The sequence below is a fragment of the Aristolochia californica genome, unplaced genomic scaffold (assembly GCF_029961685.1).
Source record: "Aristolochia californica isolate CCGP_79_NKW_82.1479 unplaced genomic scaffold, dmAriCali1.0.hap1 SCAF_10, whole genome shotgun sequence".
Taxonomy (NCBI): domain Eukaryota; kingdom Viridiplantae; phylum Streptophyta; class Magnoliopsida; order Piperales; family Aristolochiaceae; genus Aristolochia; species Aristolochia californica.
This window is the reverse complement of record NW_027181771.1, coordinates 20,123,854-20,146,115: the sequence shown is the minus strand read 5'-3', so window position 1 is coordinate 20,146,115 and position 22,262 is coordinate 20,123,854. Positions and strand designations below refer to the sequence as shown.

Below are 22,262 nucleotides of genomic sequence, written 5' to 3'. Positions count from 1 at the left end.
GGCCTAGCTGGGTATTACAGGAAATTTATTCACAGCTATGGCAAGATTGCAGCACCGTTCAACAACCTACTCAAGAAAAATGCCTTTACCTGGTCTGAGACAGCGGCTCATTCCTTTCAGCAGTTGAAAGAGGCCTTATCATCCGCCCCAATTTTACAGCTACCGGACTTTGATGAGTCATTTGTGGTGGAATGTGATGCTTCGGGGGGCGGTATTGGTGCAGTGTTACACCAATAGGGACACCCGATTGCATATTTTAGCCGCCAACTTGGCCAGCACTACCACAAGTTAGCAGTTTATGAGAGGGAACTGATCGTATTAGTGAAAGTCATACAACATTGGCCTGGGGGCGCCCTTTTCTGATTTGCATTGATCATTTCAGCCTCAAGTATTTGCTTGAGCAGTGCCTCACTTCCTCACCACAACAGCATTGGTTAAGTAAACTTATGGGGTTTGACTTTACTGTGGAGTATAAACCTGGGAGTTTGAATGTGGGGGCTGATGCTTTATCTCGCTGGGACATTTCAGAGCTGCAATTACATGCCATAAGTCAGCCCATAGCTCTCTTGTTGGATTCTATACTGGAAGAGACACAACAGTAACCGAAAATTATTGCTATATATCATGAGATCCAACAGGGAACAACGGCAAACCATTGGACGGTTTAGGATAATCTGGTCCTCTTCAAAAATAGGATCTTTCTACATCACACGTCACCACTGATTCACAACATTTTAGCCTCCTTCCATGATAGTACACATGAGGGCCGACAAAAAACATATTTTCGAATAAGTCGGGAATTTTATTGGAGGGGTATTAAGCGCAGTATAGCCGATTATGTAGCGGCTTGTCAGATTTGTCAACGGAATAAAGCTGAATCATTAAGTCCAGCTAGGTTGCTCCAACCCCTTCAGCTGCCGTCACAGGTCTGGTCTGATACTTCAATGGACTTCATAGATGGACTTCCCTCATCGTCCGACAAATCCATTATCTTTGTAGTGGTTAATCATTTCTCAAAGTATGGCTATTTCATACTTCTGGCACATCCTTACACTGCAGCTCACATAGCTCAACACTTTATGGATAATATTGTCCACTTACTTGGGATGCCTAATTCCATTACAAGTGACAGGGATGCCATCTTTACCAGTACATTCTAGAAAGAACTATTCAAGCTGCAGGGCACAATGTTAGCATTCTCTTCAGCCTACCATCTGCAGACAGATGGTCAGACAGAGGTCATCAACAGGACAATTGAGATGTATCTTCTTTGTTTGGTGGGGGACTCACCTAAACGGTGGGTTAAGTGGCTCGCCTGGCCTAAATTCTATTACAACACCTCCTACCATAGCACACTCGGAACAACCCCATTCAAGGTAGTATATGATAGAGACCCGCCCAGCCTTTTATCATATGAACCGGTTGCCTCCAAGGTTGCCACTTTGGACCAAGCATTAGCAGAAAGAGACACCTTGCTCTCTAAGGTGCGCACTCATCTCCAAGAGGCACAACATGCTATGAAGTTGTATTATGACAAGAAGCACCGGGAAGTCTTCTGCTCTCCAGGAGATTATGTATGGCTGTGTCTCCAACACTACAGGCAGCTGTCACTGACAGCCTCCAAACTCGACAAGCTCTCTTCGAAGTATTATGGTCCCTTTCAGGTTATGGACCACATTGGTACAATTGCCTACCGCTTGCAACTTCCACCAGAGGCCAGAATTCACAATGTGTTTCATGTCTCCCAATTGAGGCCTTCCAGGGTGACTCTCCCTTGCTACACACACCTCTACCCCCACTACATGAGGGACGTGTACTTTCTACTCCAGCACAGGTATTACAGGCTCGCCGCATTCAGGGTGATTGGGAGATCCTAGTGCAATGGGCTGATGTTGATCCGTGTGACACGACATGGGAGCCATTAGCTGTGTTCCACACACTCTACCCCTACTTCGAGCTTGAGGACAAACTCTTTCTCCCGGAGGGGGGTGATGTTATGGACTCCATAGCATCACGAGTTATCCACAGGCATAGGAATTAAATTATGTCAATTTACTTTTAATGTAATTTCATTTGGTTTGGTTTGGTTTGGTTTGGTTTAGATGTAATGTGGTGTGAACCACTTGATCCATGGGTCTATTTTGTAATTCTGTCCTCAACCCTATTTAGGCGGACGTCAAGGTGAAGGGAAAGCAAGTATTGAGAAATTAGAATTAAACAGGTCAGATTCTTCCTCAGAGGTCTAGGTCGGATTCTCCCTCTGAGGTCCAGGTCGAGCTTCCATCAAAGCTCCAACATTCCATTCCTATTTCCATCATTCCATGTTCAAGGAACAATAATCCTCTTCCCGCGTCAAGAACCAATATGGAGGGAAGAGAGGAAAGAAGGGTGACTCGATCCATGGCTCGGGAAGAACCTTACATTCCCCTATGTCCAGAGTACATAGCGGATGATAGTTCAGTATTAGGGGAAAAAGCGTATGGAATACGGAGAAGTGTGGCACATACATCATCAAAGGTGGGAACCACGGAAGTGCTAAGAAGTTCTCTTTGAAATTTCAAGACACAGTTTAATATTAGCAAGACATATGGTAGTGACTAAGGCCTCTTTTTGTTTGTCTTGGACAGAGATGTCCATGGAGGTAGGTTCGGCTAGCTTCCATTATTGAAGAAGTCCTTCAAAGTGAGTCAAATATTCATGGATATTGTCGCCTTGTTTGGTGGTAAGCATTCGTTGGAGAATATCATATGGCTTGTGTAAATTGCCAGAGCTACAATACAACTTCACACATGTCTCCCAAATTTTTTTAGTCGTCAAGAGATGAATAATATTATTGGAGACATGTTCTTCCATACTTTTAATAAGCCAACAAATAATCAACGTATCATACTTCAACCACTTAGTATAAACAATATCACTTTCATCAATATGTGGTCCACAGTTGGTGAGATGACCAACGAGGTCTTTTGTGATAAGGAACCATCAAAACGATGTGGACCGCAAGGGTATAGTGGTAATTCTGAGTATGTCATGCTTGTGACTCATGCTTTCTTCAGCCATAATAGGCAAGTCACCAAAAAAATATAATTCTCCAATAAAAAACAAACCATGTAGAGGTCTTTAACCAACTCAGTTAGTGGACAGGCTTAGAATAAAATCTAAGTGGTTATGTGGAGTGAATAATCATTCATAAAACATTCAATATCATTCTTCTTAGTCCGGGAATCTTGTTCCCATAGTGTTTTTAAAAAAAACTCAACATGAACTGCTCTCAGTTAAAAATTTGCAAACCGACAAAAACTACCTTGGTAACTTCTTCTAATCAAAGATGCATCTATTTATACAATCTTATAAGATGAGGATATCATAAAGACATCTTTAAAAAATATTCTAATCTCCAAAAACCAGTAGCATAAATCAATACATTGAAGAAGACAACTTATCTCATGAGTTTCAATCTTGCTTCATAAAGAGATTTCTATGAGCATCTTTCATTATATCTTCAAAGAGAATTTCTTTAATGTGGGATCCTAAATTGGTAGCTTTGATACCATGTTGAATTTAGGACCCCATAAATAATATCTCGAGCAAGGTGAGAGAGAGAAGGGAAAAACCAAGAAGGAGAAAGAGTGCTTTTAGGTAGAGGTGAAACAAGAAGAAAAAGAAGAAGAAGCTCTACACGAGAGAGGGAGAGGAAAGAACTCCTTGCCTTGATGATTTATTATGAATACAAGCTCCTCTATTTATAGTGGAGGAGTGATAGAATTTATGTACACTTTCCTAATATAATTCAACTTAATTTTGAACTTACCCAAATTCTAACTTCCTTAATTTGTGACTTACTTAAATTCTAAGTCTTCCATAAGGACGTGATCTCTTAGCTGGATTTGACAGCATGTGTAATATATTTTGTCTTCCAGCTCATGTGTCAAAGATAACAGCTCATGGTATCTTTCGTGGGTTTCACTAGATCTTCAATTCTGCCTACTCGTGCTAGCTTGTGTGTTGACTTCTCTTGGCTTCTCACGTTCTTATGGTGGGTCCCACCAACTCATTCAATCATGGTGGGTCCCACATTATAACAATAAGCTGCCAATGATCCAAGATAATAATCAAGCAAAAGGCAAGGATCTGAGTCAAGAATGAGTGAGCCCGAGTCATAATCGAGTTAGACTAAGTTAATGTCAGACCAATATAGCCGAGTCGTAGGTGGAATCGGTATATAACTCGGGACCCAAACCAGTATACCAGAGGTAGGGAACAAGTGGGCTGAGTTGACTCAATGCAAGTTAATCCAGTAGAACAATAGTAATAAGTAGTAACTCAGACAATAGTAACTCACCAGATTATGATTTTGGATTGAATGAGGAAATGCAATAAATCGAACAGTAGAACCAACAACAACTCATTCTATACTTTCAACAAAAAATCTTCCAACCAGTAATGGTTATGTGACTCTAATTAATAGCAGAGTTTGTTCTCAAGAATAATAACTTGGCTTGAGAAGAAGGATGAGATGCTAAGCTGAGTTAAGACCGAGTCGTCGTCCTCTAGAAACAGCAATGAAGCAGCGATGGAGAATTGACAACAATAATGTTCAGGATGGATGGACAACAATGCAGAGAGATTTGCTCGGGATTAGGGGAAGATGCCAGCAAAGAGTAAGATTGAAGACAACAAGATACGACACCCAACACAAAGATATGCTAGCGAAGAACAACGAGATTAACGCTATTATCAATTAGCAAAAAATAGCAACAAAAATCAGGTAGGTATTAGACAACATCAATGATGAACCAACAATTTTCTAGTTTTAAAACATCCCAGCCAAGCAGCACCTGGAATCAAGTAATTCCAGTAGAGAGAATCTCAAATGTTTTTTCAAGAATACACTTCTGTCAGCGTGTGAGTTTACTGGATGACAGTGGAGATGGCTTCGTTGTCGACTACATTAATCGGACTCACTAAGACTTAGATTAACAACAAAGATAATCGGAGCCATGGGCTGGATGGGATCAACTTGGAATGATGGCTAGGTTGGATGAAAGAGAACTGAACAAGGTCCAGCAGGAATGTGATCCAGAGATAAGCCAGCCAGTCGAGCAGGTAGAGTTTCCGTCCAAGATAACAACAACAAAGATACTAGGAAATCCAAACATAGTCAATCCTATCCTTCATTCCATAGATGCCAACTGGAGCTGTGATTCTGGTAGTATTCTAGTTGTATGCAGTCTTCTAGCTATTTTAATTGAGGGCTAGTTGCAATGGAAAAAAATCTAGTTGCAGCAGTCTTACAACAGAAAAATGGTAGAGTAATGCCAGGAAGCAGGAGAAGATGAGCAGTGCTGGAAGGAAGACGAGCCAACGAAGATGATACCGGTCTACTAGGGTGTATACCGAGTAATAGACAATTTTATGGAACCAATGTAGAAGAAAAAAATCGATTGTCGATGTTGCTGTGAAGGTCACCTCCGTCGACAATTCCGTCTCTTCCTCCGGTGGACAATGGACAGGTTATTCTTACTCCATGTTGGAAGATGGGCTCAAGCCCACAAGCTCAAGGCAAGAACCTCACACTTCAAAGGAGTTGCACGTGTGTGAAATATGATACTTCACTTAAAGATGGCATAGAGGTGTAAATATTTGTTCTTTTTTTGTCTTTTATTTCATCAAGTTGTAGCCCTAAGGGCATTGTAAAGGCTATAAATGAAGGCATTGGCTAAGAGGTAGAGCATTGAAGCACTCTCATCACTCTCCACAAATTCGTCCAGCCCTCACTTTCACTTTGACGCAAACGTCTTCTCCCTTAATCCAAACTCTCTCCTTCCACGACTTTCTTCTCCTCCTCTCATTCTCTCTTCTTCTTCTTCGTCCTTGTTGATCTAAAGTTCCTTTCATGAGATCCTAAATTCTACATGGTATCAGAGCAAGGAGTTTAGGATCCCTCTTGATGAAGTTATTATGGAATATTTTCAAGAAGTTGTAAAAGAAGGAGTTCAATCATGAAGAGATACGTTCATTCTCTTCTTATCTACATTTTGTTTCCTTTCCTTATTTACATACTCCTCTTTACTTTTTTTCTACTTCTTGAACTTTCAATCACATCAAGTCAAGATAAATCTTTATATGTTGTGAAGATTTATTTTTATGACTAAATTGATATTATAATCTTGATCTTCTTGTAAATCAATTACAAGCATGATCAAGATCATTTGCTATTTGCGTCTTATTAAGATTGATGAGTGAGATTCAATTACCTTTATGTAACTTGGATCAATCTCATTTGAGGTAGAATTCTAGTACATTTTGCTGTAACTTCTCCTACTTAATGTTACTCATGGGTTTGTGTTATGTTGTTGGATGCCCATTATATGTTTGGTGAAATTCCAGCAATCATTTACCCTTTGTAGTTTCTTTTGAACTTCAACAATTGAAATTTTTTTACGTTGAAGTATCCCATGAGCTGAAGATAAATTTCTTCCAAGTATCTTGATTTGCCTTTAAATCTTCTCTAAATATTTTTTTCTCTCTCAGTTTGTGTTGGAGTTTGGATTAAGGCCTAATCGGTTGCATCTACCTTCTTCTCTTTGTTTTTAAGAATACAAGAGGAGTTGAGTGATGGCTGGATTTTATTCTCACTTGCTAAAGGCACAAATTTGTTGATAATTTGATGCTTGCTCTCGTGAAATAAATTGGTTCTTGTTCTCCTTTTTTGGTGACTGATTTGGTCCACGGGTTCTTCAAATTACATTGAGTAATTGTTATTTGAAGAAGGCCCCTTCCCTTGACCTCCACATTTGACTTGCCTCATCATGAAGAGTGGACACAATAGTAATAAGAGTTATATACTCAGTATTACTACGATTCCACTAAGAGGTCTCTCCAATTATATGAGCTGGTCACAATCAGTTCGGAGGGTTCTTATTACTCGTGACCTCTTAAGCCACGTTATTAAATTTCCTCCTCCGATTGATGAAGAAGAATAGACCTACCACAAGTGGGTTAAAAATGATAACATGGTGATAAGTTAGCTCATCAATAGCATGGAAGAGCATGTGGCCAACAATGTGGTCCACTTGAAAACCGCCAAGGACATATGGGACACTTGTGCTAAGCTTTACTCAAGTATTGCCTCATTACAAAAAGTATATGATGTCTTACAAAATATGCTGCATACAAAACATGGGTATAATATTCACGAATTTTTGGCTCGGTTTCGAGGCCTTCTCCAAGAATGGAAAATAGCTCAGCCATACTTCACTGATATTTCCATTCAAGAACGACAATGAGAAGCTTTGGTAGCAGCCATTTGCTTATCGAATATTAAACCTTACCTTGAGTTTGCAAAAACTCAACTTCTAAGTTCTTCCGCTCTTCCATCCTTCGATGACATTACTGCTACATTACTTCGGATACCTGATCCATCCCCTCCTTCTCCTATGATGCCCCATCGGCGATGTTCTCCGACAATCGGGGTACATCTACATCATACTAAGGACAGGGCATAAATATGAGAGGGGGTCGAACTATGAGAGGGGCTGAAAATAGAGGAGGTCAAACGGGTCCGAATAATTCCCTTACTGAGCCTCGACTTTGCACTTACTGTGGTGGTCAGAACCACCTTGTGGCAACATGCTGGAAACTTCATGGCAAGCCTGATTGGGCCACGGCTAACCCAGTCTCTGTTTGTGTTGAGAAACATGAAGATAAGTTGAATCATCCTACGAAAATGTGACTCTTTCTGCTGAAGACTATGTTACATTTCAAAAAATGAAGTCCTTCACGGAATCCTCTATTCCCTCATCATCTACTGCTGCTCCTATTATTGCCTCAGATATGCTTTCTTCCTCTTCTTCCTCTTCCTCTTGGATCATCGACTCCGGGGCTTCCGAACATCTATCAGGTAACAAACACTTGTTGTAGTCCTTATTGCCTTGTTATCCTCAGAAATTCGTTACTATTGCTAATGGTACCCAAACCAAGGTCCTTGGCAAAGGTTCCTCCTCTCTTACCTCACCTATTCCCCTTCAAGATGTTTTGTTTGTCCCTCAATTTCCTTTAAATTTGCTTTCGGATAGTCAATTAACCAAACAATTAAATTGCTCTATCACCTTCTCACCGTCTTCTTGTGTATTTCAGGATCTCACTATGAAGCAGGTGATTGGTGGCGGCCATGAAAAGCGGGGGGGGGGGGGGGGGGGGGGGGGGGGGGGGGGGGTCTGTGCTACTTCGCTCTTCCACCATTAGTTGCATTATCATCCACTACATCCAAGGCCCGACTTTGGCACAACCGAGTTGGTCATCCGTCTACCCCTTCACTTTGTTCTTTGCTTCCATCCTTAAAAGAACTTTCTAATTTTAGTTGTGAGGTTTGTCAATTAAGTAAACATATTAGGAGTACATATTCTCCTCGTCTTACAACTACATGTACTGCTCCTTTTGAGCTAATACATTTTGATGTATGGGGACCTTTATGTGTCTCAAATATTTCCCAAAGATAAATATTTTGTCATTTTTGTTGATGATTTTACCCGAGTGACTTGGTTATATTTATTTAAAGAGCATTCAAAAATTCTTCCTTTGTTTAAAAATTTTGATGCTATGGTCTTGACACAATTTGGGAAGAAAATTCAAATCCTTAGATCTGATATTGCTAAGGAATACATGTCTAATGAATTCAAATCATTTTGTGAGAGTAATGGGCTTATTCATCAAACTTCATGTGCATATACTCCTCAACAAAATGGTGTTGCTAAAAGGAAAAATTATCATCTTCTTGAAGTTGCTCGGGGCCTCCTCTACTCCATGAAGGTACCCTATTTCTATTGGCCTCATGCGATACTTACAACATGCTTTCTTATTAATAGGTTACCTTCATCAGTTCTTCATCATAAAACTCATTACTCTGTGTTATTTAATGGTGAAGATCCTTTTTCTCTTCCTTTGAAAGTGTTTGGATGTGTTTTGTTCATGTTACATTCCCGCATAAAAATAAACTTGATCCTCGGTCTATGAGGTGCATTTTTTTGGGGTACTCTCTCACGTAGAAAGGTTATGTCTATTACAATCCTACCCTTCGGAGGATGCTTATCTCTAGGGATGTGACCGTCTTTGAGGACACCTCCTTCTACTCCTCCCATGATGCTCCTCCAGGATGGACTTGTCCTTCTACCACTCCTTGCCCGCTTGTGCCTTTCAATCTTGAAGTCTCCTGATGCACCGGCCGTACCTTCACCTATGGAGTTGTCAGATCCACCAGAGGTAAGTCCTTCTCCTCCTATGTATGGGCCTGAATTTGATACTCAGCTTATTGCCAAAAGGTAAAGGACCGTTTCGTTGTAGATGGGTTTTTTGGGTAAAACATAATCCGGATGGATAGGTTGCTTGTCTTAAAGCTCGACTCATTGCTAAGGGCTATACACATTGCTATGGGATAGATTATGAGGAGACCTTCTCTCTTGTTGCAAAATTGAATTCGGTACGCATCATCTTATCTATTGCTGCTAACTCATCATGGCCCATCTATCAATTGGAAGTTAAAAATGATTTTTTAAATGGTGATATAAGTGAGGAAATTTATATGGTTCAACCACCTAGTTATGTGGTTGAGGGGGAGTCAGTATGCCGGTTAACAAAATTTTAATTGTCTTAAGCAGTCCCCTCAGGCTTGGTTTGATAAATTTAGTCCAACACTTTTTCATCGGTGCTCGGTTGATATTCCGTATATTATAAAGATATTGTCATAGGGAAAATATTGTTGGCCGTATATGTGGATGATATTATCTTAACCGGTGATGATGATCTTAGCATACAAGAGGTGAAAAAGATGATATGTCAAGAATTCAAGACTAAAGATCTTGGTATGCTTAATTATTTTTTTGGTATATAAGTTCTTCAATCCAAACATGGGATAATATTGTCTCAAAAGAAATATGTCTTGGATCTCCTTGAAAAAATAGGAATGAAGGGTTGTAGACCAGTCGACACACCTATGGATACAAATGTAAAATTATGAGCCACAAATGAAGAAGATATCGATATTTGGAAATATCAAAGACTCGTGGGAAAATTGATTTATCTCACGGTAACTAGGCCAGACATATCATATGTTGTAAGTATGGTGAGTCAATTCATGCACAAACCACAAATTACCCACTGGCAGGCTTTAGAGAGAATATTATATTACCTAAAAGGAACTCCAAGAAGAGGATCGATGTATAAAAAACATGGGCACTTCAACATAGAAGGCTTCTCAGATGCAGATTGGGCTGGATCACCTGATGATAGAAAGTTTACATCAGGATATTGTACTCTGGTTGGAGGAAACTTGGTTGCATGGAAAAGTAAGAAGCAAAATGTGGTTGCAAGATCTAGCGCCGAAGTAGAATACAGAGCTATGGTCCAACCGTTAGTGAACTTTTATGGGTTAGGACCCTTCTTACTGAATTAGGTTTTTATAAAAAAGGGTCCATGGGTCTGCATTGTGATAATCAAGCAGTCATTCATATTACGTCAAATCCAGTTTTTCATGAAAGAACTAAACATATTGGGGTGGATTGTCATTTTATACGAGAGAAGTTTCAAGCAAGAATAATCTCTCTCAAACATGTGTCATCTCAAGAGCAAGTAGCTGATAATCTCACTAAACCCGTTACATCTAAAATCCTATTGTTTATATGTGGCAAGCTGGGTATTTATGATGTCTTTTCTCCTCCAGCTTGAGGGGGAGTGTTGGAAGATGGGTTCAAGCCCACAAGCTCAAGGCAAGAACCTCACACGTCAAAGGAGTTGCACATGTGTGAAATATGATACTTCACTTAAAGATGACATAGAGGTGTAAATATGTGTTCTTTTTATGTCTTTTATTTCATCAAGTTGTAGCCCTAAAGGCATTGTAAAGGCTATAAATAAAGGTATTGACTAAGATGTAGAACATTGAAGCACTCTCCTCTCTTTCCACAAATTCGTCCAGTCCTCACTTTCACTTTGACGCAAACCTCTTGTCCCTTAATCCAAACTCTCTCCTTCCACGTCCTTCTTCTTCTCCTCTCCTTCTCTCTTCTTCTTTTTCTTCCTCGTTGATCTAAAGTTTCTTTCATGAGATCATAAATTCTACACTCTAGCTTCGATATTGTGGGCCCGTCAGATTGATAACCAATGGGAGATTCTTGTACAGTGGAAGGACACCGAAAAAGAAGATGCAACATGGGAGCAACTAGCCAACTTCCAACAGGTCTACCCATTTTACGAGCTTGAGGACAAGCTCTTTCTCCATGGGGGTAGGGGGGGGAGGGGGGGGGGGTGGAGGCAGATGTTGAGGGCTCAATAGCACACCAAGTCACCCAAAAGAGGAGGAAATGACTCACTGAGTTTATTACTTTTAAATTTCATATTTTATATTTCTTTCAGTATAATTTTCCATTAATTATGTAATGAGCAAGAACACAAGGCCAGAATTGTCATTTTTAGCCCTAAAACACTTATGACGTCAAACCCTATTTAAAGGGTAGAGCAATAGAGAAACGGCAAGTATTGAATTAGGTTAAACAGGGTTGGGAGTTCTCCTTGACAAGCTCTAGGGTTGGGAGGTCTCCTTGACGACCTCCATATATGGTTCTCTTGATTTGAGTTTTATTTCTTCTCTCTTTGAATTCTGCTTTGCATTGAGATTATCCAAGATAAAGGGAGAGGGTCTTGAATACTGTTTTTCGAGTTCAAGGAGGGGCTTTAGCCTCTTCCACACTTGCAGCAGCAAGAGGGAAGAATTTCCCTTCAATATGAGCAAGAAAAGAGAAGGCTTGATTCCCTAATCGAGCAGCACACTAAAAGAGGTAGCTTTAGCCTCTAACCAAGTAAGGGAGGGTTAGGAAGTCCTAATCTCTCCTATGTGGGCTGCAACGACCTTTCTAGAGGGTCCCTACCCTCTTAGACGTGAGCAGCAAAAAGGGTTTAACCCTTCCTGGCCAAGAAGAGCAGGAGAAGTATTTTATTTCGCCAAAGACTAAGAAAAAGAAACTCCTTTTCAAGCATAACGATAACAGGTAAAGAAAGTGAGTTCTTTTCTTCATTACCGTGACCAAGAACCCTAAAACAGTGTTGGGTTCACAATTACCTCACTGAGTTACTAGATCCATCGCTAGAGACCATAACAACTTGGTATCAGAGCAGGGTAACACGGTGGAGAACAACATTAATGAGTTAAGAGAATTGATGCTTAGTGGTCAGACAGAGACTGACAGAAAAATTTCTCAAATCATGGAGCAAATTTATAATATGAATCTTCAAATTGCGAGACTTTCTAGGATGATGGGAACTATGTCGACTGAAAGAAACTCAATTCTGAAACAAAGAGGAGAGGACAACTCGCATAACAGAGTGGGAGATGAGTTTGCTAGGCGCACTACTTTTCTTGGCCAGATTGGAAACTTCAACCAAGGAGGAGGCACAGTACCAAGGTATACAAAACTTGATTTTCCTACTTTTAATGGGTCTGAAGACCCTTTGATTTGGTACCATAGGTGCAAAAAAATTTTATCCATCAAAGAACAACAACTAATGATATGGTAGGGTTGGCCGCTTTCAACTTGCTTGAGGAAGCAAAACTTTGGTTTTATCAAGTTGAGTCGGATAGATTAGTGCTGGATTGGGAAGATTTTAAAGAATTACGCACTAAACGATTTGGTCCTCCAGCCCACAACAACCCCTTGGGGGATTTGGTGCTGTTACGACAAACTAGCCCAGTGGAGCTCTATCAAAAACAGTTCCAGGAAAAATTGGCAAGAGCTAGCCGGATGGTTCACGTAGACCTATAGGTCAATTTATTTATAGCGGGTCTTAATGAGTCGTTACGGTTAGAGGTGTGGAGCTACATGCACCTTCAGACTTAGCTCGAGCAATGAATCTAGCTCGCTCACTAGAACTTCGACAAAAAGTTTAAAACAGGAGGCCAGCTTGGCAAGGGGACCGGAACACTTCCACTAGCTGGCAAGGGAGGTGCAACAATAATACTTAACTAGCTTCTCAGGCAGGGCATGTCAGAAATTATCCCAGTATTAATCCTACAGCAGATACACGGCCCAACAACCCACCCACCCAGTATATTCAAAAATTAACTAGTGGGGAGATGGCAGAGCGTAGAGCAAAGAACTTATGTAACAATTGTGATGAAACATAAAAGGCAGGCCAACAGTATAAACGGTTGTTCTGGTTAGAGGTCAATGAAGTCACAAAAGAGATCCTAGAGCCACTCCAGATTGATACTGCTGAGGAGGATCCGCCGAAAATCCCTCTACATGCCATTACAGGACAGAAATCTGCTAGAACGATGCAAGTCCGCACTCGAATATGGACCAGGACCTTGTCAGCTTGGGGGATTCAGGAAGTACACCTAATTTTCTCAGTTGGACCGCTGCTCAACACCTTCAAATCCAGATACTTCCACAATACACAACAACTATTTTGATTGCCAATGGAGAAAAAGTTCCTAGCTACGGCATCAGCAAAAAAGTTAAGTTCTCAATTGGTACGACTTTCTTTCATCCTGAATTTTTTGTCATACCTCTAGTTGGGTTCAATATGGTTTTAGGTATTAAATGGCTGCAAACACTCCACCCTATTTTATGGGATGTAACTGCTTTAACTATGACTTTTGCAATGGGTGGACAACAAGTATTACAAGGCAGTCATATGGACAAACCCCATCATATTCATATGATGCATTCACAGGACAATCTAGACAACAATATAGATAATCTTTTGGATGAATTCACAGACTTGTTCAAAGAGCCCTTGGGTCTGCCTCCCTTGAGGCATTGTGACCATCGATATGTTTAAATCAGGGATCAGAAGTGGTGGTCGTTCGACCTTATCGGTACCCACATCTCCAGAAAGATGAAATTGAATGGCAATGCTAAACAATGCTACAACAAGGCCTTATTCGCAGTAGTCGTTCCCCATTCTCATCACCAGTCCTCATCATCAAAAAACATGATGGTACATAGCATTTATGTGTTGATTATTGGGAGTTAAATAACCAAACTGTGAAGGATAAGTTCCCTATTCATGTGGTGGAGGATCTTTTAGATGAATTGAACGGTTCTCATATATTCACCAAATTGGACCTGCACTCGGGATATCAACATGTTTGTATGGACCCAGATGACATCGAGAAAACGGTTTTTCATACTCATCATAGCCACTTTGAATTCGTGGTCATGCCATTTGGGTTATCCAATGCCCCATCCACATTCTTGGCATTAATGAACGAGGTATTCCGCAACTATCTTCATAAATTTGTACTGGTTTTCTTTGATGACATACTCATTTATAGCCAATCTAGACATCATCATTTAGAGCATTTACGTTTGGTATTTGAACTGTTACGTGCACATCTATTATATATAAAGAAATTGAAATGCTCATTTGCAACATCACATGTGGCCTCTGTCAGCCATATTATTTCACATGATGGAGTCATAGTGGATTCTGAGAAAATTAAGGCTATTGCAGATTGGCCGCAACCTATGAATACCTCGACTTTGCAAGGGTTTGTGGGATTGGCAGGTTATTACAAGAAATTTATCAAAAACTATGGACAGATTGTTGCACCATTGACAAACCTCCTCAAAAAATCATTTATTTTGAATGTGCGGGCTACTTGGTCTTTTTTCAATCTCAAATCAGCTCTTGCATTTGCACCAATTCACCAACTCTCCAATTTTAAGGAGTTATTTGAGGTCGAGTGTGATGCCTCAGGACAAAAATATAAGTGAGAGTAAAAATCACTCTTAGCTGATAAGACATTGGTCCAAACTCCACTCCTAATGTTGAATGTAGGGAACACTCCATCTTCTTTAAGTAGTGTGTCTATCGGCATTGATTTGAACTGTCCACCACTGTGTCCCTCCACAGAACAACAACTCTCAAGTGGTAGGCGTAAAAAAAGCCAGTACAGGGGGGGGGCTGTAGTGGGTTTATTTATAATGGTGTCCCAGTTCGAAGACCGACTCTCATGGTATCCCAACCGTGAAATTTTTGAGAGTCAAATAAATTATCGTATGAGAAAAAGTATTGAGGCCACCTCTTCTTCAATATTAATGTCTCATCCAAAGAGACATAATACCAACAGTTGTAATGTAACATGACCATCTTTCAACACATATAACACGAACCAAAATAATAAACCTTGTAGAAAGACCCATGAAATAATCATAATCCGATATAAATAGTTTTTCTTAGATGCAGAAGTTTCATCTTTTGTGCACCCCCTTTTTTGAATATTTACCAGCAGGTGTAATGTAACACAACCATCTTCTAACACATATAACACGAACCAAAATAATAAACCTTGTAGAAGGACCCATGAAATAATCATAATCCAATATAAATAGTTTTTCTTAGATGCAGAAGCTTCATCTTTTGTGCACCCCATTTCTTGAATATTTTGGTCACATAAACTTATCTACAACATATGGAATAAAATACCTCTTTCTTGTACTTCTTCTACTTCTCCCCCTCATACTCAGAGGTAATGGCAGTAATCCCAGCTTGAACCAAATATCATAGATGTAGCCATAAGCCCAAATAATAGAGATGTATAGATAAGCCCTCAAACCAGGGAGAAGTGAGATATTTTCCTAATATATCAACTCAAAAATTGACACAAAACAATGGGCTTAAATTCGAATTTTTCAATGCAACAGAATACCAGTATGACCTTTGATTCTTCCAATACGAATATATATTTAAATATAGATCAGATTGACGTGAAATTTTCTTCATCTGAAACTAGACTTAAATAAGTTTCTTCATCCTAGTATAACTTCTCTTCATAAAATATAATTTTTAGAATATAAATAATTTGATATATTTCAGTCTTTGTCATCTGGCCGAACTAAGTATTGTTTCTCCCTTTTTTTTCCAGAATGACCATTGACTCTTCCAAGATCAATATCTCCTTATTAAAAATCATACCAAGAATTGGTTGAATAGGTAAGAAAATAGACTTAAATATATTTCTTTTGATATATAATTCTCCATATAAAGTCTCTTTATGTATAGCATAAAATACCTCGAAAGTTGAAGCTTTCTGCTGCTGCTCAAACCTCTTTCGCAATCTGACCTTTGCTACTTCAAATATCGATTTCTCTTTGTAGATAACTCAGATAAAAAAACAATTTAAGGGTCCACCTCCGTTGGCAATTTAACAAGCTCGGGGGTGTGTGTTCTCCTAAAGGAACCTAGGTTTTTCAAGCATGCCTTTGGCTTGATTTTCGTCTTTCTCTTCTTCCTCCCTAAGAATCTAGGTATCAGATCCGAGATTGTAACATCTGGTATCAAAGCAGGAACACAATGAGCCATTCTATGTCATGAGAAAAATGGATCGCCATGCATGCTCAATTGGAAGAAATATGTGCATGGTGTAGAGCAAGATGGAGTGCATCTTCCATTAAATTTTCTGCCGGAGAACAGGTCACTTGGCCTCAACTAATTGTTGTGATAGAGAACCTTGCTACCACAGTCACTCGAGACACTGTCTCGAATGGGCAGGAGACGTAAGAATTCCAAGAGTCCTCTATCACTCCAGCGGCAGGGACATCCAAAATTGGGGACTCATAAATTTCGAATTCGGAAGGGTATTCAGCAAAACCCTTGTCAGAAAATCCTGAATGGGGTTTGGCATCAAACCCTTTCTCAGTGGATGCCATACGTCTCCTCGAATAGAAGACACATGAACTCCAAGAGCTCTCTGTCTCGTAAAAGCCCCCCGAACTTTTGAAATCAGATGGCGGGGACCCCGATTTTTGGAAATCGAAGGGGTATTCCACAACCCCCGTCTCACGGGAAGCCATACGTCTTCCACAGACGACGTAAAAACTAACACTGGATGATTTGGGTGCGACCTCAAATCCGAAATTGGGAACCATGAGAATCTTCGAGAAGGAGCCTGGAAATCCAAGGGTTGAAGCTTATGGGGCACAAAATGCTTCGGAACAGTCCGACGAGCACCAACCCTTTTTGAAACTTCAGCCCCGATTTGTTGTTATTCGCCGCCGGGAACAGCCAGACTGTAGCATGAATAAAAAATGGGAGAAATGGAAAGGGTGACAGCAAGAGGGGAAATTGGGACCGGTGAGCATCGACAAGAAGACATTTGGGGTTAAGTCTATAAAATGTCCTCGAATCTTCAATCAAAATGCAGCTCCCATGGGGTTGTTGGGACTCAAATGTGCTGAGCAGCAACAATGCTGCTCAGAATTATCAGGGCGGACATGTAGGTTAAATCCTCCGGCTTGCATAGGGCGCAAACAGCGGAAGCAGAAGGGGCCCGTAGTCGCTGGTCGTCTGAATGCGTTTGATAATGGGGTCAACGAAATTGTTCCTCTTCTATTTCAGAAAGGGCCGAAAAGAAAGGGTGAAAATTATTTTGATCCTACCACAAAGAAGTGGACGACCAGAAATACAGGTACTCCAACATGGAAGTGTGGCTTTGTCCAGTTCTGTTATGAGCCAATTAAACAAATCATCAATACTTGCATGAACGACCAGAAGGATAAGCACTGGCGCAAAGCTTGGTATGACCATGAAATCTGATGAGAAAGAGCTGATGGGGAAAGCATTGATGACAAGTCATGCAAACATAGCTACCTGCCAACGATGCACTTCTTGAAGTGATGATCTTCTCCATCAAAGGCTCAGAGATACATAGTTGAAAACCTGTATGAAGGTCTATCGGATAACCAATATGCCAATGCCATCAGAAATTGTGCTCCTAATGATCCACTTATGCTTTATGTTTCTAAAATGCTTCCTGCCACTAGTAAAGGTCGATTTTTTGCCTTTGGGCGTGTCTTTGCTAGTAAGGTTTGCACTGGTATGAAGGTCCGAATTATGGGTCCAAATTATGTTCCAAGACAGATGAAAGATCTTTATGTGAAGAACGTCCAGAGAACTGTCATTTGGATGGGGAAAAAGCAGGAGTCTGTTGAAGATGTTCCTTGTGGAAGCATAGTTGCTTTGGTTGGATTGGATCAGTTCATTACCAAAAATGCTACTTTGACTGGTGAGAAAGAAGTTGATGCTCACCCAATTCAAGCCATGAAGTTCTCTGTGTCCCCTATTGTGTGTGTTGCTGTCACAAGAATTTTTGAAGAAGTATAGTATTTGGTGCTTGATGAAGTAGACCAAATGTTTGTTGTTGGGTTCGAAGAGGATGTGGAAGTTACTTTTGAAAAAATTCCATCTGACCGACAGAGCATGATTTTAGCATCAACTATGCTTGGGCATATCTTAGAGATGGGAATTGGTTTTCACTTTGATACTCTTTCTATAACAAAAGAGGAGGGGACAGAAATTGCCACTTCTCATTATGATAGGTCCCTTGTAGTGGCTGCCTGTGTGTCTCAAGGAAGGAAATGCTTGAAGGAGCATGAAGGTTGCAGACAAGGGGAAGTCCTCAGTAGACATGTTGTAGGCCCTACGTGGCCATATGGGATGAATACACCTTTCAGTGGTGACTTACTGTCTACCTGGAGGAAACCAAAAGATGTCATTATTAAATCATCTATCACTGTTGTTATTGCATTCGGTTCATTTGAAATGACCTCTTGGTACCTAGACTATGCATACTTCAATGACACAGGGGCAGTGATTGCTAGAACAAGTTTTGGAACAATTAGCACATAGGACATTAAAGTGCTGGACAACAATCACGTTGGAACAGTGGATTCGGGGATATCTTGCAGCCGTGGGGGGACAAAGCTCCAGCAACAACACAGAGGCAGGTAACCGTGTTGTTTTTCTCGCCAACAATGTGAAAGAAGTTGTGGGTATGGGCAGTTTAAGGGGCACCTCACATCGTTTACCTGCCGGGTCTACGAGCATCATGTCAGCTGACCAGAATGTTGTCTTTTATAAATATTGAGTTATTTAATTATGATAGGACTTATCTTTAAGTGTTAGAGTTTGGGCGTAATTGGGACGAGGGTAGTTTTATTGTAATTGGACTCTACTACCTTCCTCTATTATAAATAGAGGTTCATGTACTCTGATTATAATAAGTTAAAGAAGTCAATGAAGTATTTTTCTTTTCCATAAATTCAGCATGGTATCAGAGTGGGTTCTGTGAGTTGACTTGGTCAACCCACAAAGATAATGAGATCCTTTTCTCTAAACCTTAAATCCTAAGTCTAGGTTCGTAATTTTTTTTCTCCGTTTTTTACCTCTATAATGAGATTTTCATATTTCAAATTATATATTGACGGAAATATATTTGAGTCTAATTTCCAAGGAAAAATGATTTTTTTCCAATCGGAGTTATCTACCGAGAGATATCGATATTTGAATGATCGAAGGACAAATTGCAAAAAGGTTCGAGTAGTAGCAGAAAGCTCTAGATTCTGAGGTATTTTATGCTATCAAGAACTAGACTTTATATGGAGAAATATATACCAAAATAAATTTCTGTAAGTCTATTCTTTTACCTATTCAACTAATTTTTTATTTGAGTTATCTAAAAAGATAAATCAATATTGGAAGCAGCAAAGGTCAGATTGAAAATGAGTTATGGTCCTGGGTTAAGTACCTATGCCTTCCGCTCCTAATAAGCAGGTCTTTTGGGTAGCATTGGATAGGTGCTTAACATTTGGTATCAGAGCAGGCACCCACGTTGTGAATCCCAGTGTGAGCAAACTTAGCGGAAGGGGGTGACCTAGCGGAGGGGGCGATCTAGTGGCTGGATTAAAATTACTGGTAGGGTCACAAAAGGTGGGTCGGGCCAATGTCGCTAGAGTGGGCCATCACAAGTGGGCTGTCTTGGACGTCGACTTGTGAAGGTGGGTATGATGTTATGGTCCTGGGTTAAGTACCTATGCCTTTCGCTCCTAACAGACCGATCTTTTGGGTAGTATTGGCTAGGTGCTTAACATTCGAGCAACAACAGAAAGCTTCAAATTCCAAGGAATTTTTTGCTATGAAGAAAGAGACTTTACATGGAGAATTATATATAAAAAGAAAGATACCTAAGTCTATTTTCTTACCAATTCAACCAATTCTTGGTATGATTTTTTTATAAGGAGATATTAATCTTGGAATAGTCAATGGTCATTCTGGAAAAAAAAGGAGAAACAATACTTAGTTCAGCCAGATGATAGAGACCGAAATCTATCAGATTATTAATCTCTTGGTAATTATATTTTATGAAGAGAAGTTATACTTGGATGAAAGGTATTTAAGTCTAGTTTTAGAATGAGAAAATTTCATGTCAATCTGATCTATATTTAAAGATATATTCACATTGAAAGAATTAAAGGTCATGCTGGTATATTGTTGTATTGAAAAATCCGAATTTATGTCAATTGTTTTTCTTTTTAAGTTGATATATCAGGAAAATATCTCACTTCTCCTTGGTTAGAGGGATTATTTATACATATATGTTATTTGGGCTTATTGCTACATCTATGATATTTGGATCAAGCTGAGATCATTGCCATTACTTCCCAGCTTGAGAGGGAGAAGTAGAAGAAGTACAAGAAAGAGGTATTTTATTCTTTATGTTGTGGATAAGTTTATGTGACCAAAATATTCAAGAAAGGGGGAGCACAAAAGATGAAGCTTGTGCATCTAAGAAGAAATTTTTATATCGGATTATTTCATGGGTTCTTTTACAAAAATTTTATTTGATTCGTAATATATGCGTTGGAAGATGGTCGTGTTATATTTAGTTGCAACTATTATGTCTCTTTGGGGACATTATTATTGAAGAAGAGGTGGCCTCATTCCATTATTTATTTTTCCCCGTCAAAAATATCAAAATTGTCAATGGTTGGGATTCCATGAGGAGGAACTTAATACCCCGTAAAAAATATCAAATGTCAATGGTTGGGATTCTATGACGGAGGAACTAAATACCCCGTCAGAAATATCAAAATTTGTTAACGATTGGGATTCCATGACGGAGGAACTTAATACCCCATAAAAATATCAAATGTCAATGGTTGGGACACCATGACGGAGGAAGAGAGCGCCAGCGTGAGGGGGAGTGTTGGAAGATTGGAGGACTCCCATTTTATACAAAAATATTCTATACATCAGTTGTAGCAAGCTGGGAGTTCTGGATGTTCTCTCACCGCCAGCTTGAGGGGGAGTGTTGGAAGATAGGGCCCAACCCCATACGAACAAGGAAGGCCCACATATCTATGAGTATTATAAGATGGGTCACACAACCAAGAAAGGTCCACAAGATGGGCCCAAGCCCATAAGAAGTAGGACCCACCATGATTACCACGAGCTGGCATCACATAAGTTGGAAGATCAAGAAGGACTCACAAGGGCATCTTTATCTTATGGTCATATCCTAGAAGAGTTCTAGTTTGAGTTATGTTTGTCTTTTATAAATATTGAGTTATTTAATTATTCTAGGACTTATCTTTAAGTGTTAGAGTTTGGGTGTAATTGGGACAAAGGTAGTTTTATTGTAATTGAACTCTACTACCTTCCTCTATTATAAATAGAGGTTCATGTACTCTGATTATAATAAGTTAAAGAAGTCAATGAAGTATTTGTCTTTTCCATAAATTCTACAGAAATTTTTGAAATTTTTTCTCAGTCCCGTCCTCAATCACAAATTTTAGAGTCCTAGAGAGTTCAATCATACTCAAATACATGCTTGGTAACGGAATCAAGAAGTCAAAATAACTATAGGAGTTTACACCCCCAAACTTAAACTAAAAAAATTCCTCATTGTAATGCAAAAGTGAGAAAGATTGAAGAAATGAAAGGAATCTCCCTGGTTTAATGGTGATTTAGACTTAGTTTGTAATTTTCAGATTTTTATTCATGCTAAATAAACCTTAGCTGCCAAAGTGTCCTCCATATGATGATGAATAGCAATGACGGAGAATGGCTTGCATCTCTTCTTCTGGCACACATCTTCGGATAATTTGATCAGGGCACCTTTTGAATAGCAAAGGTTTATCCCAAAGATAATATTTCACATCATGCATAAACTTCTTGCGTTGGTCGTAAGTGAGATCTGGTAGTAGTACTTCATAAGCTAGGTAGTTTACAATATCAGCATACCAAGGAAACTTGATCTCACATGCAAACAATTGCTCATCGGGGAATGCTTCTCGGAACTGTCATACCTATAGCTGCTACATATTCTGCACTTTGTGGTATCCTTTGGTTTGTCAAAACTGAAATCTGATGAGATAGAGAAGCAACTTGAGAAGAAAGGGTAGCAAACGGCTCCAATTCATGAATCC

General features: G+C 39.7%; 1 pseudogene; it reads left to right on the top strand.

The window, feature by feature from the left end:
• Positions 1 to 16,923: 16,923 nt before the first annotated feature.
• On the top strand, positions 16,924 to 18,159 carry LOC137942885 (elongation factor 2-like; annotated as a pseudogene).
• The last annotated feature ends 4,103 nt before the right edge of the window (positions 18,160 to 22,262 follow it).